Source organism: Galeopterus variegatus, unplaced genomic scaffold, assembly GCF_000696425.1.
Source record: "Galeopterus variegatus unplaced genomic scaffold, G_variegatus-3.0.2 Scaffold49, whole genome shotgun sequence".
Classification (NCBI taxonomy): domain Eukaryota; kingdom Metazoa; phylum Chordata; class Mammalia; order Dermoptera; family Cynocephalidae; genus Galeopterus; species Galeopterus variegatus.
This window is the reverse complement of record NW_007726160.1, coordinates 274,858-291,042: the sequence shown is the minus strand read 5'-3', so window position 1 is coordinate 291,042 and position 16,185 is coordinate 274,858.

The window sequence follows — 16,185 nt, the reverse complement described above, 5'->3', positions numbered from 1 at the left end:
AAAAAAACAAAAAAACAAACCGCAATCTAAACCTGACTGTCCTTTTTACTAGTAAGCTTTATTTACATCATAAACAAAACTTATAAGATCCTTGTTTGTTCTTGTTGTTTATGTCTGCATATATGCGTGCGTAAGCTGTATATGTTCATGTCTGTTTAGGTAATTGTTTTATGTACACGGTACCTAATTGGCTTATAATTAATGCGCGCTCATTAAATAAATAAGTATATTTTTCAAGTTCACATGACTTAAATTTTCTACAGTTTTGATAAATGTATTTTCAAAATTTGATTCAAACCTTTTACCTAAAATTGTCTCTAGGTCAATGTGTCTCCTTGTTATCTCAGCTCTGCATCCTGGCCATGCTGGGAGAAACAGTATCTCTTAGACATAGATAGTGATTATTGCCCTCTGCCTCTCTAGATTCCACATGGCTTCAAATGCCACGTGGAAACCCGGGACCCAAAATGGCTAATGAAATGGAACTTACGCCAAATATCGCATAAGTCTTAGCACTAACTGACAAGGGTATAAATCTAATACACCAAGATTTGGGCTGAAAAACCATAAATATGTATTTGCTAAATTTAACTAAAACTCAAACTTGGCTTTGTATAATTTGCTCTAATAAATGGATGCTTATTTACTAAAATTCTCTTATCAACAAACATTGTTGCCTGGGTTTACTAATCAAACAGGACTACATTTGTCTTTGCTAGAGGCTTTTAAATTGTTAACCCCACCAAAACCAAAAATAAAACTAAGTATATATATATATACCCTTTATATATAATTTTTAGACAAATTAGGTCAATTAAACATCGATAAAAAAGAAACAAGTATGTAAAAAGGAGGTGATTTAAAGAAGGCTATGGATGTGGGGTATGGCTATGGTTGGAGGGGCTAAAGAAAAAATGATAATAATAATAATTTTTATGTAAGAAAGCATCTGGTACAAGGTATTTTTGTCATAGAGTAAAATGACTGGCTATTTAAAAAACAAAAAGTATAGAACAAAAACAGAATGTCTGAGTAAGTCTTGATAATAGTTTAGGTAAATAAGTTTGTTTAAAAGGTTTTACAGCAAAAAATAAAATAAAATAAAGAGAGAGAAAGAGACACTTGAATGCTCTTACTACAAAATCATAAAAGGTTTTTCTTTGTCTTTTAGATAACTGGCCTAGGGATCTTATTTCATGTTTTATGGTGATAAGTTCTTATGCTCTTTGCCTTTCAAACCCTTTGTCAGTTTGGTTTTATTTTTTTGTAGTAATTTATGATTTATTCAATTAAATGTTTTAAGCCTTTTGTTATTTAACACAGCTTTCCAACATTAAATTCTGAAACTTTAAAATAACTTTGGGAAATTCCAAGGGCCCTGGAGTTTCTCAAAGGATATCTAAAAGATGTATCAAAACTAATTGGCTTATTTAATAAATTTGACTATGTGGGAAAGCATTATTAATACTGAAGGTGTTATGGATATGTGTTCCAACATTTTGTAAGGTTTTTAAATATCTGTTTTAATATAAATGTTACCAGTCATAATTTTGGTTTAACCCTAACTCTCTCTCCTTTGTTCCATTTGGAAGAAATAAAAGTAACAACTAACCATTCTCGCCTCTTAGCTGGAGATCCTAATATTTCTGAAAAACCTCATTTTTCACACCCTTTTAATTTTTCAGCTTCCACTGAGAAAATGCCTTTATGTTTCTCTTCTCCTAATAAACATTGTCTTTCTACAGGTTATAGAATGTTGTTAACCGATTCTCCTAGAATTACAGATTCTCGATCTGGTGCTGGCAAGCCAACTACCCATTCACCAACCATTAGTCAACAAATTCATTATTAATACTGAAGGTGTTATGGATATGTGTTCCAACATTTTTTAATAGGTACAGTTTCCTGACAAACTTTAAGTTTATAGCTTTAAACTGAAGTTCCAAAATTTTAATAAAAAAACTAATGGGTTTTTGAAATTGATCACAAAGGTCAAAACAACAACAGTTAATTAATAAATTAATTTAAAATGTTATAGGTTTTTGCAATATCCTTATTTTAAAACAAACCCTAACTCTCTCTCTCTCTCTCCTTTGTACCATTTGGCTTCCTGGAACCAGGAAAAAATAAAAGTAACAACTAACCATTCTCGCCTCTTAGGTGGAGATCCTAATATTTATGAAAAGCCTCATTTTTCACAACCTTTTAATTTTTCAGCTTCCACTGAGAAAATGCCTTTATGTTTCTCTTCTCCTAATGTTCCTCCTATTAAACATTGTGTTTCTACAGGTTATTGAACATTGTTAACCGATTCTCCTAGAATTACAGATTCTCGATCTAGTGCTGGCAAGCCAACTACCCATTCAACAACCATTAGTCGAGATCCTTGGACTTTATCTTTTGTTTCTTTAGCAAATTTTAATGATTCCCATTTAAGCACTATGCCATCAATTTTTTTACCTTCTTCTATTCCAACATGTTTACAGAAAGAAGCTCATGCACGGGACGGAGTCTTCTCGAGCAGGTTTCCCCAATTGGTTTAATTGTGGTTTTAAAAATAAAACTGTTGTATTTTATTATAACAATTATACTTAAAAGGTATGTGATTTGTCTATTTCTAGCCCTGGTTATGATTATAGAAATTATTTAAATAATAATACTACAAAATTTAATTAAAATGATAATATTTTGCCCAAGCCAGATCCTATTCATTATTGGTATACTCCTGGATGGGCTACACCTATTTGGATAAATAATAACACCAGAGCTCCTTGCTTGGGAACAGTGGGACAACCTATTTGCTGGTCCACTGTCCCCTCTGCCTACATATCTGATGGGGGAGGACCTCAGGACCAGACCAAGATCCTTACAATAGAAAATAAAATTCAAGAAATGCATGATACTTTATTCCCTCTACTTACTTAATACCCGTTGGCCTTACCAAAAAATAGGGGTGATTTGGATCTTGACCCTCAAATGTCTCAACTTCTTTATGCAACATATAAGTTGCTTAATGCTACTAATCCTAGCCTTGCTCAAGATTGCTGGTTGTGCATGGTTATGGGACAGCCTATTCCTGTTGTTTTTCCTTTCTCGTCTCTTAATTATTCTGCTGGTTTGTATTGTTTGCTGAACCCTCCCATGCAAGTGCAACCTTTACAGTTTTATAATACTACTTGTTTTATTTCCCCTTCAATCAATAACAGTTATGAAATTGATGTAGGATTTGCAGCATTTACCAGTTGTCAATCATTTGTTAATATCTCTGTTCCCCTGTGTGCCCATAATAGTTAGTATTTGTTTGTGGTAACAATCAGGCTTATACCCAGCTGCCCATTAACTGGATGGGATTATGTGTTCTAGCTCTCCTCCTCCCTGATGTGGATGTTATACCTGGGAGTGAGCCCATTCCCATTCCTGCATTTGAGCACATAGCTGAGAGAACAAAAAGAGCTATACAATTTATTCCTTTACTTGCTGGCCTTGGAATTACCGCAGCAGTCGCTACTGGGACTGCCAGCCTTACTCATTCCATATCCCAATATGCAAAATTGTCCACACAATTGATATTCAATGTACAGACTCTTTCTCAGACTATTCAAGACCTTCAAGACCAGCTAGACTCCTTAGCAGAGGTGGTCTTACAAAATAAAAGAGGTCTCGATTTACTAACTACAGAACAAGGAGGTATCTGTCTAGCTTTATAGGAAAAATGCTGTTTTTACGCCAACAAGTCCGGAATTGTACAGAATCGCATCAAGCAACTACAAGATGATCTAGAAAAAAGAAGAAGACAACTGGCTGACAATCCCCTTTGGACTGGGCTCAATGGTTTTTTACCTTATCTTTTGCCTCTTTTAGGACCACTTATAGGCTTGCTTCTTTTGCTGTCTTTAGGACCTTTCCTATTTAATAAGGTCACTACCTTTATTAAACAACAGATAGAGGCTATTCAAGCTCGGCCTATTCAAGTCCATTACCAATGGCTGGAAATGGAGAATTCCCCCAATAATGTCCATAAAGGACTCACGGGCATTCACCCCTAAAAAGAAGAGCTGGTTAGTCAAAGACGGGTAAGAGGGTGTTGTCTTGCAGCAACCTAAGACACGGATAACTATCTAGCTACAGTTGTTTCCAATGATGGGTAATCTGCTAAAGACATACAACCCCAACCCAAGCCAGGCACAGCTCATTGGGAGGAAATAAACAAAATTTCTGTTGTAATGGACTAAAACGGGGGAATATGTTGGGCGCCTTCTTGCCCCACACCCCTCAGTTTGGCCTAGGCTACGTGACAGCTGCCTCGTAATCTGTTTCTGCCAGGAACTGTTTTGCTCCCGGCTAATACACAAGTGGCTTTTCTTCTTTTTCCAGAGACCGCCCGACCATAAACTTTCTGGGCGGTAATCGTTAATCTGAAAGTCCTGTCTCTGTTTCTCTTGAGATGCTATCACAGATCTGCATTCCAATGCTTATGCTCTATGCCTGCATCTCCTCTATATAAACTGTAACTTTTGAACCAATAAACGAGACTTGATCAGAATAATGTCTTGTCTCCATTTCTCACGTCTCTTGTCCCATCCAATTCCCACTTCCCCCTCCAGGGTCTGTGTTGAATAACCCGCAGGTCGGGACAATTATTGGTAGTACAGCAAGCAAAGCATAAATTTTGAAGTCTTTCTCAACAAGATCCATACTTCAGACATATCTCCAAGAGAAATAACTTTAGTTAAATGCATTTCGTACAATCATTAAAGTTTATTTTGTGAAAACATGCAGCAGCTATTCAGACAAAAATGCATTTACATTCACAGAGTTAAAAGGGATCAAAATAGCCATTATAAATTTGCAAAATCTGAGGCTTAGAAAGCTCAAGTTATGTTCTCAAGGTCATGAATTAGATTTTGGTGCTATAAACCAGGACTTAGGAACCCTTATCAGTGAACTTTTTCACTGCACAATATCTTTTTCTAAATTAGTGGTATATGTCAAGTGAAAAATACCAAAATACCAAATCTATTGCTATTTTCTGTCTTAAATTACATGGCTTAAAATCTATAGTCTCTATTTATTTTTCAAGTGTAGACTTATTTTTAATTTGACAGTCTTTGAAGAAAGGTTACTTAAACAGCAATCAAATAATTAATTTCATCAGTATGTAAGAACATGCTTAATTTAATTTAATTTAATTTCTAAATGACTTTGAATGCTTAATCTAAAAGAATTTTTAAATATATACTGACAGCATATTAATTGTACCTTAAAATCAAAATACTAAACTTCAAATTTTTTTACTTATTTCATTTTTTCAAAAAATGTGAAGTCCTATTAAAATTGCAAGTAATCTTCTCCAACAGAAAATCATTGCATAATATACAATGTGACTTTTTAAGTCATAGTAAATATCTATGCCCCCAAACAAGCATTTATAATTATGAACCACTAATTTGTTTTAAAGAGAGTAATACCCATAATTTGGGAATCACATGCAAGTGAATTATTAATGTAGGCTGTTAACTATGAACATTTTACCCAGACTTTCTTTTGTCACAAATAACAGGACATCACAGCTCTTAAGTAAAATATTTCATATTTGACAATGATTTCTATTAACTCAATTATATATGATTTGATATTAATTGACAAAGGTTATTGAGGTCTCTCAAAAATATTTCTGCTTAAGTATGTTAAAGGTATGGACTGTACAAAAAAGAGCTCAAAACCCAAGCAAATAGCTCTGTGACTCAATTTCACGTACCAGGAGTCATTAACTTCTCTCTAGACAGGGCAGATGCCAGATTAATTTTGTGTACTTCACATTTATGGTTCCACTTTCCCTTTTCTACCCCTTGTTGTCCTAACCGGATCACCAGAGCAGCTACCCCACCTCTTTCTGTTTATGCTGTTTTCTCTGAAAACATGGAGAAACCCCTTCCTTTCTCTGTGGTTTGCTTCTGTCTTAAGCTACAAAGTTTCTTAAGGAGGATTCGAGTGGGAAAAAAAAAAAAATAAGGGAGCAATTACTTCTAATTCTCAACACTTCCCTCACACCTGACTTATATCATATCACATGTTTAGCAGTAGCTATTCTTCAAACAAAATGTTTTGAGAAAACACAAAATAGATAAAACTGAACAGCTGTTATTGAAATAGATAAGAGGTCCGCAGCCAGCAATTGGTTTCTCTCTGGTCCACACTGGCTTTCCTTGTGCTGCCTCTACAATCTGTGGAACATGGTTTAAAAATCACACAGTCAGGAAAATTAAAACGTACACCCGAGGCTGGGAGTTATGTATTTGCAAAATACATATAAAAGACTGTTATTCAAAATATATAAAGAATTCTCAAAACTCCACAATAAGAAAACAAATGATTGAAGTAAAAAATGGGCTAACGACCTTAAAAGACACCTCATTAAAGAAGATATACAGATGGCAAATAAACATATGAAAAGATGTTCCCCATCTTACCTCACCTGGAAAGTGCAAAGTAAAATAACAGAGAGATATCACTATACCATAGGATAATTAGAATGGCGAAAACCCAGAACCTTGACAGCACCAAATGCTGAAGAGGATGCGGAGAAATAGGAACTGTCATTAATTGCTGGTGGGAATGCAAAATGGTAGAGCCATTTTGGAACACAGTTTGTCAGTTCCTTAAAAAACTTAAAAAACTAAACATACTCTTACCAGATGATCCAGTAATTGTGTTCCTTGGTATTTACCCAAATGAGTTAAAAGCTTAGGTCTACACAAAAACTTGCACACAGATATTTACAACAGAATTATTCATAATTGCCAGAACTTGGAAGCAACCGAGATGTCCTTTAGTAGGTCAATGTACAAGGGTAATTTGAAAGGTTCACATAAAAATAGAATTGAAAGATAATACAAATCTTTCCGTGAGGTTTTTGAAGTATATTCATGTAAATAGACTGAGGTACATCCAGATCATGGAATATTACTCAGCTTTAAAAAGAAATGATCCATCAAGCCATGAAAAAACCTGAAGGAAACATAAATGCATATTACAAAGTGAAATACGCCAGTGTAAAAGGCTAAATACTATATGATTCCAGCCACATGATATTCTGGAAAAGGCAAAACTATGGAGATAGTAAAGAGTTCAGTGATTGAAAGATCTTAGGGGAGAGGGAGGTATGGATATGTGCAAAGGATTTTTAGTAATGTACACCAAGCGTGAATCCTAATGTAAACTGTGAACTTTGGATGAAAATGATATGTCAGTGTAGGTTCATCATTTGTAACAAATGGGCCATTCTGGTGGAGGTCAACGGGGAGACTATGCTGGCATGCGGGCAGGGAGAATATGGGATATCCTTGCACCTTCATCTCAATTTTGTTGTAAATCTAAAACTGCTCTAAAAATTATCTTTTTTAAAAAATCACCCATCTATAAAATCTCAAGAAGAATGCACATTTAGAAGTAAATTTTTAATGCCCTGCTCTCAAACCACAAAAGGTCAATTAATAATGTCCTACTAGATCAATCAGCCTCATGTTTGTTGACAATTATACACCGAAGGCTAAGGCAGAACAGTGGAAGAGACTTTGAAGACATCCTTCTAAACAACTTCAGGGAAGTTCCTGTTCCACCTCCTTTCATACACGGCTATGCTCTTGGTGAATGAAAAAAACAAAATAAAATAAACCCTATACCATGAAGAATCATGTTCTACTACACCAAAAAAAAAAAGAAGAAGAAAGAAAGAAAAGAAAGCACAGGTTTCCTTTTATCAAAGTCATCCAGCTAAAACCTGTTACTTTCTCTCCCCTCAGTCTTAAGAAGGACAGACTTTTTTATGACTCCATAGCCAGTGAACACTGACTTGTAAATGTTAGCACACATTTACCCTTGCCCTTACCAACACTGCCTCCCATTCTAAGCATACTAACACTAACATACACAAGAATTATATGAGAATAACTTTTTTATTTCAGGGAAAAAGGGGTGACAGTTGTCTGGATAGCTAACCCAAAATTATAAATGAGTTAAGTTAGTAGGTAATTTTGGTGCATTGATTGGTATTCTTCTTGAGAAGACAGCCCTGACTGTTACTTCTTTCTGACCTCAGCACACCCTCTCAATGCAAACGCAGTTTTCACTAATTACAGTTTACAACAGCAATCAGATCCCCAAACCAGTTCTATGTACAGCATGGTCTGACAAGACAAGACAAAAATAACAACTCTGTGTAGTTATAACTTGGGTTGTTTCTGCACATTCCCCTTATCACAAGAGCAATACCTCAGACTTCTTTCATCCCTTTTCAAACGTCAAACATGTAATCAACTCTCCACTGAGATATTGATTTAGGTGCAGAACAACTTCATTTCAGGTGAAATCAAAAGATTGGACACACAGACATACTTTCTTGTCTTAAAGGGTATTGTTACGTTGAGGAAGAACACAGAATAAAGCTATTACCACTAGAGTTAGCTAAAAAATACTATCCTATTTGTTTCTATAAGTAAAATTCATTCAATATCAACAAACATTTTCTAGCCTAGAAAATTCTGCAGGCTGCATTTCGAATTTAGACACCTTGTCAGTGATTAGTTTTGAAATCATACTTTCTGCTCAGAAAAATAAGAAGAGTGACACCTATCTATTAAATACATAAACCTTCCCAATTCTGTTTACTTGAAGTTTGTATACCATAGTTCTGCCAATTTACAGGTAGAAGGGAATTCACTGGCTTTGGTTCTGGCCCCAATACAGGAATAAAATATCTAGCGGTCATGAATAACAAACTGAAGACAATAAGGACTGGCAATGCAAACATGCACGAACATCCAACACTAAGGGTGCAGCAATTATGCACCACAGTGTGAGCCTCTCCTGTTCTGTCCTAATTAAACAAACATTGAAATCCTTGGCTTCACCAATTTGCACTCATACAAGTATATTTCAGTGCATTCCACATATTATCTCTTTTTGACAGTCCAATAATATAAAAATATTGCCAATATAGCTTAACAGTGTGAATTCTGACAGTAGATTTCTAAGCCTGTACCATTATGATTCATGTAATGAGAAACATGTTTACCCATGGACTTCAGTATATGTATAAATGTGAAAGATATACCAATTAACAGTATTATTCAGAATAATCATGACCTGAAAATAGAAAAAAGATCTGATATTCATAATGAATGGTGAAAATAGCCTTATGTTGAATATAAACCATAAGTTACCATAGAATGTATTCACAGGAATGACTGTTATATTTAGTACTAAGAAAATAAATAACAAAACTTAGAGTGAAATAAGTAGCAAAAAAGTTTAGCTTGTATCCATGTGAATCAATGTCTTAGAGAAATATAACAAATTGTCCAGACTCTACATGTATAGAATATGCAATTAGGTATGCATTTGCTGAACTTCTTTTGTATGCTTAACACATTTCTTGATGCAACAAGGTTCAAAAGATATGCTAGTCATGATCTTTTATCAGATGCATTTGTGAGGAAAAAGAAAACACATGATGAAATCATTAGTAAATTAGCTTTTTTTTCCCACACACACATTTTTTATTTATATTCAGCATTTATTATGAATATAATATCTTGCTAATTAACACAAAATGTTAAAAATTAGAACAGCTTATTAAAAGGACGATTCATTAAGGTGATAATTTTATTTCTATTTCATAGTACTGTGTTTTTTTTTACTTTTTAGAAAGAAATTTTTCAGAAACTATACTTTTTTTACCAACAAATTTTGTGTAATCTTCTTAACTTTTCATATTTGCAAATGCATCAGGAACGAAAAATGTTATATAATATTACTTGAAAATATTGCAGTGCAGAAAAGAAGAAAATATGAAAGACACAGAATATAATATTGGCAAATTCGCCTCAGTGAAATTTCTAGGGCTCCAGTGGTGTGGGGCATGTTTTGAGATGTTCCTTCTAATGAACAGGATAAATTTTTGCATCTGGCCTTTCCTACAACAATGCCTAATAACCCTCTTTGGGTTTGGTAGGCAAAATATTCTTCATTTGGGTGTGTTACTTTGGCCCATTTCAGATCACACCAAGTGACCCGAAAAGCTTCTAAATTTGAGTGGGGCCCAGAATGATAGAAGGCTCTGCAGCAGGTCCAGGCTGCTGTGCAAGCTGCTCTGCCACTTGGACCATATGATCCAGCAGATCCAATGACCCTTGAAGTGTCAATGATAGACAGTGTCAATGAAACATCCTTTGGAGAACTGAAAGGCCCGTAAAGAGGAGTTTCAGCTTAAACCCTTAGGTGCTGGGAGAAAGACCCTGCCATCCTCTGCAATAACCACTCCCCTTATGAGAAAACAGTCTTTGCCTGCTACTTGGCCTTAATAGAGAATGAACACTTAAATGTTGGCCCCCAAGTTATTTTGCAACCTGAGCTGCCCACCATAAACTACATTTTGTCTGACCCACCAAGCCTTAAATTTGGAAGAGCACAGTACTAACCCATTATCAAATGGAAATAGTACATATGTGATCAAGCATGAGCAGGTCCTGAAAGCACAAGTAAGTTACATGAAAAAGGAACTGAACTGCCAGTGGTCCCCATTACTGCCACACTGCCTTCTCTCTCCCAGCCTGCACATATAGGCCTGATAGAGATATTCTGATCAGTTGACAGAGGAAGAAAAGACTCAGGAGTGGTTTACTCCTGAGAGTAGTTCTGCAATAGTTCTTCATAGTTCTGCAGAGTATGCAGGTATCACCCAAAAGTGAACAACTGCAGCATTACAGCCCCTTTCTGAGACATCCCTGAATGACAGAAGAGAAGGGAAGTTCTCCCAGTGGGCAGAACTTTGAACAGTGTACCTGGTTATCATGATTATAATGATTTTTTGCTTATAATGATTAACTTCATATGTCAAGTTGACTGGGCCACAGGGTGCCCCAATATTTGGTTAAACATTTTTCTGAATATGTCTGTGAGGGTGTTGATGGTGAGATGAACTTTCAAATTGGTAGACTGAGTAAAACAGACTGCTCATCTCTTGCAAATGTGATTCATCTAGTTCACTGAAGGTCTAAACAGAACAAAAATCTGAGTAAGGGGAAATTCACTCTTTGCCTGACTGTCTTAAAGCTGGAATACTAGCCTTCTACTGCCTTTGGAATTGGACTTGGACTTGAACTGGAACTATATCATTGGCTCTCTTGGGTCTCCAATTTGCCAAGTACAGACTGTGGGACTTCACAGCCTTCATACCAGCATGAGTCAATTCTTCACAATAAATCTCTCTGTTGTCTACACACACACACACAAACACTCACACACACACAGGAGTATTTCCTATTGATTCTGTTTCTCTGGAGACCCCTGACAAATGCATTATACTTTCACATAAACAGAGCTAAGGGTAATAGTTAGTAATTGAATCTGGAAATTTATACTTCCTTTCCTTGATCTTTTAATCAATTTCTAACTTAAGGAAATAACAGAGACACTTTTTTTTTTTTTTTCATGTCTGGCAACGGATCGCAACCCTCGGCGCTGCGCCCGCACCTTGCTCAGCCAGTGAGCGGGAACCGGTCTGTATGTGGGATCCGAACCCTCGGCGGGAGCGCCACCGCGCTCCCAAGCGGTGCACTGTAGCAGTGCGCCACCGGGCCGGCCCCCAGAGACACTTATTAGTTTTTAAATCTTGATCAAAGGATTGACCTAAATGAGTGCCTTATACCTCATCATATGTTTATTGCATCAACCTATTACCCTTCTTATAAAGTTATGAAGACTGATAAGTGCACTAAATGCTTTATACAGTGATTTGCTATATGATGTTTTGACCAAAATACCTTTCATTGGTAAAGATACTCAGTTTCAAGTTCTTTTATTTAGAGTATAAAATTACCCTCTAATATATTTCAAAATATTATATATATATGACCCCTCAAAAATGCCTGTCGTTTGATTACTACCACAAGATGTCATAATGTGAGAAGCTCTATTTTTTTATCTGCATTGATTTTTTTATTTGTATTTAAGTACAATTTATGTAGTGCATTATGCAGATTTTCAGTATTCACTTCAATGAGTTTAATAATGTAATCTAGGCTGCCGCTATCTAACCCAGGATATGCAATACTTTCATCACAACAGAAAATGAACTCTTGCTTCCTTTCAGTCATTTCCACTGCAGGTAATTCTTATTTCCTTTACTAAAGATTGGTTTTGACTATTTTTAAACATCATGTTAACTAAATTATTCAATATCTACAATGTCGTATCTTGGTGATTCAGGTCAACAAATAGTTATTTTTTTTCCTTCCATGTTGTTCTGTGTATCTGTAATTTATTTCATTTTTCCTGATAAGTATTATGTTAGATACAAATATATTATGTATGCTTATCTATTTTCCTACTGATGAACATTTGCTTTGTTCCCAGACTTTAGTTGTTATGAAAAATCCACTATAAACATTCTTGCACAATTTTCTGTGGACATCTATCTCAGATAAAAACATAGAAATTAAATTTATTAACCAGACAAATGAAAATCTATATAGTAATTATATCTATATATAACTATATTCATATCTATACATATGTGATAATGAGTTTTCCAAAATGATTGTAGTATATTCCAGTTGCTTCACATCCTCAAAAACATTTGGAGTTTTATATTTACTAATTCTAGGCTTTATAGTAGCCACAGAACATTCTAGCACCATTTGTTGAAAAGATTGCCATTTCCCCATTGCATTGAGATACAACTTAGTAAATAATAAAACTGAGCTTTACTTAGTTTCATTGATCTATTTGTCTATCTTAATTCTAAAACCATATTTTGGTTTTGATTACTGTAGCTTTGTGATAAAACTTGAAATCTGGTATTGTAGCACTATCATTTTGTTATTTTTCTTCAGTGTTTTTCTTTTTAATATATTTTGTTACCTCGCATAATTATTTGTATCTTAGAATCAGCCTGTCAATTACTACAGAAAATGTAGTTGAAATTTTGATCGGTATTGCATTAATTCCATGGATTAATTTGGGGAGAGCTGACCTCTTGAATATATTGATTCTTTTGATCCATGATTATGGTATATCCATTTATTTAGGTCTTTAATGATTTTATCTATGTTTTCATGCATTTTCATTTCTCTTAGCCATGTTTACAGTTTTTAGTTTTTTGCATGTTTAGTTTTATAACATATTTGTAGTTATTATACATCTCATCAAATTTATCTCTAACTATATCATTTTTTGATGTTTATGTAAATGACATTGCTTTTAATTTTCAATTTCTTATTGTTTGCTGTTATGATATAGAAATGCAATTGATTAGTATGTTGATCTTAATCATGCAAACTTACTAAGCTCATTTATTAGTCTTAGTATCTTTTTATGTAAATTAAATAGGATTTCCTACATTGTCAATTACATCATGATATAAAAAGACATTTACTTCTTCATTTATTAGCTATACATCTATAATTTCTTTTTTTCTTGCCCTTTCCACTTGCGAGAGCTGCTTATGCCACGTGGAATAGAAGTGGTTAGGGCAAGTGTCCTTGCCTTATTCCTGATCTTCAGGAAATGCATTCACTTTTTTCAGTATCAACTATATTAGCTGTATTGTCTAAATTCCTTTTATTAGGTTTGTAAACTTGACTTACATTCCTTGTTTACTGAGAAATTTTAACAGAAATGGATGCTAAATTTTGCAAACTACTTTTTTTTTGTCATCTCTTGAAATGATCTTTTTTTGATCTCTTAAATAATGAATTATATTGATTGATTTTAGAATCTTTAACTGTATTTGGGGAATAAATACTATAAGTCATGATTTACTATCTGCTCATCCTGTTTTGTTTTTCCTCCCTCCCACAGCTCATTGCTTACCCCATCCACAGGCAGCACAGATCTGTTTTTGGTGACTATACATTAGTTTGTATTTGGTAGAATTTTAGCTGGATGAAATCATAGAGTAGATACTCTTTTTTTTCCCCTGTTTTCTGTAAGAAAAATTATTTTCAGGATCATCCAGGAAGGAGTATCAATAGTTCATTAACTTTTATTTCTGAGTAATTTTCTATTGTGTGGATACACCACAATATGAAAAATGGATAAATAAAAATCCAAAAAACTTTGAACTTTACCTCACATAAATACAAAACACTTACCTTAAAATGGATCATAGCTCAAAATTTAGAACCTGAAACTACAAAAATTTTAGTAGATAACATGGGGGAAATTGATGTAACCTTGGGTTTTACATAAATTTCTTAAATTAAAAACAAAAAACAATTGATGAAAGAAGAAACTGATAAATTGGACTTCATAAAAATTAAATATGTCTACTCTTTGAAAAAAACCACAAAGAATAAAAACCAAGTCACAGACTGGTAGAAAATAATTGCAAATCTCATAGCTGACTTCTATTCAGAATATATAAAGAACTTGCAAAACTAATAAAAAAAAACCCCAAAACCTCAATAGTAAGAAAACAGCAACTTAATTTAAAAATGAGAAAAGATTTGGACACTTCATCAAAAAAGATAAATAAGCACATAAAAAGATACTTCACATCAGTTTTCTTTAGGGAAATGCAAATTAAAATTGCAAGGATATACCCCTATACATCAGGGATGTCTAAAATTAAAAAGACTGATGATAGCAAGTGTTGGCCAGGATATGGATAGACTGGAACTCTCATAAACCACTGTTGGAAATGTAAATGGTACAAGCCCTTTGGAAAACAGTTTGGCAGTTTTTAATATGTCAAATGTACACGTACCATAAGTCTCAGTGATACCACTCCTAGGCATTCACTCAAGAGAAAGAAAAGCATATGCTTATACAAAGTGTTGTATGTCAATGTTCATAGAAGCTTTATTTCTAGTAACCCCTAAACTGGAAAATCTCAAACAGTGATAGAAAGATTAATGTCTAAGACAATTGTGGTGTATCCACACAATAGAAAATTACTCAGATAAAAATTAATGAATTATTGATATTCCTACCTGGATGATCCTGAAAATAATTTTACTCACAGAAAACAGGAAAAAAAAGAAGAGTATCTATTCTATGATTTCATTCAGCTAAAATTCTATCAAATACAAACTAATGTATAGTCACCAAAAGCAGATCTGTGCTGCCTGTGGATGGGTAAGCAGTGAGCTGTGGGAGGAAGGAACAACAAAACAGGACGAGCAGGGTTTGGAATTTGGGGAATGATTGTCGTGTCTGTTATCTTGTGATGGTGATTTTGTGATGATGTTTTTGCAGGTGCATACATATGTCAAAACTGACCAAGTTGTGTAATTTAAATATGTGCTTTCTGTGAGTCACTTGTACCTTATTAAAGCCATTAAATCAAATCCTAGGGGTTTAATACAATGCAGTTCCCAACCGAGATGTTTTGACTTACAATTTTTCAACTTTAAGATGGTGCAAAAGTGATACACATTTAATAGAAACTGTACTTCAAGTACTCATACAACCACTCTGCTTCTCACTTTCAGTGCAGCATTCAATGAATTACATGAGATATTCAACACTGTATTATAAAATAGGCTTGTGTTAAATTATTTTGCCCAACTGTAGGCTAATGTAAGTGTTCTGAGCATGTTTAAGGTAGGTTAAACTAAGCTATGGTGTTCAGTTGGGTTAGGTGTATTGAATTCATTTCAACTTAAGATATATGCAAATTACAATGAGTTTATTGGGATGTAGCTCATCATAAGTCAAAGAGCATTTATAATCACTTATTCTCAAAAATGCACAACTTTGTGAAGCTCAGTGGATTTTAGCCAGGATCAACTGGGTGGATTTGTTTCACCTGTAGAGGCTAAAACTGGTACACATCTTTCTGAAAGTCTATGCTCTGCTTCATATGTCTCTCGTCCACTTTTGACTAGCATTTTAACCAGCACAGTCTCTTATCATGATGACTGCAGAAGTGAAAAGGGGTGTAAATAACTTTGTTGAAAAGATAAAAATTAAACGAGTCATTGAAAATTCTAAGTGTGGGATAACAACATCACTTATCTGCAGATTAAACATTTTTTATTTATTTTTAATTTTTGATTTTTATTGATTATACATATTCATGGAGCATCTTTAGAATAAAGTTATGTAAAAATAAATAAATTTATCTTGAAAAAAAGAAAGAAGAAAAAGGGTGAACAGAAAAAAAGCAAGGGCTCTTAAATC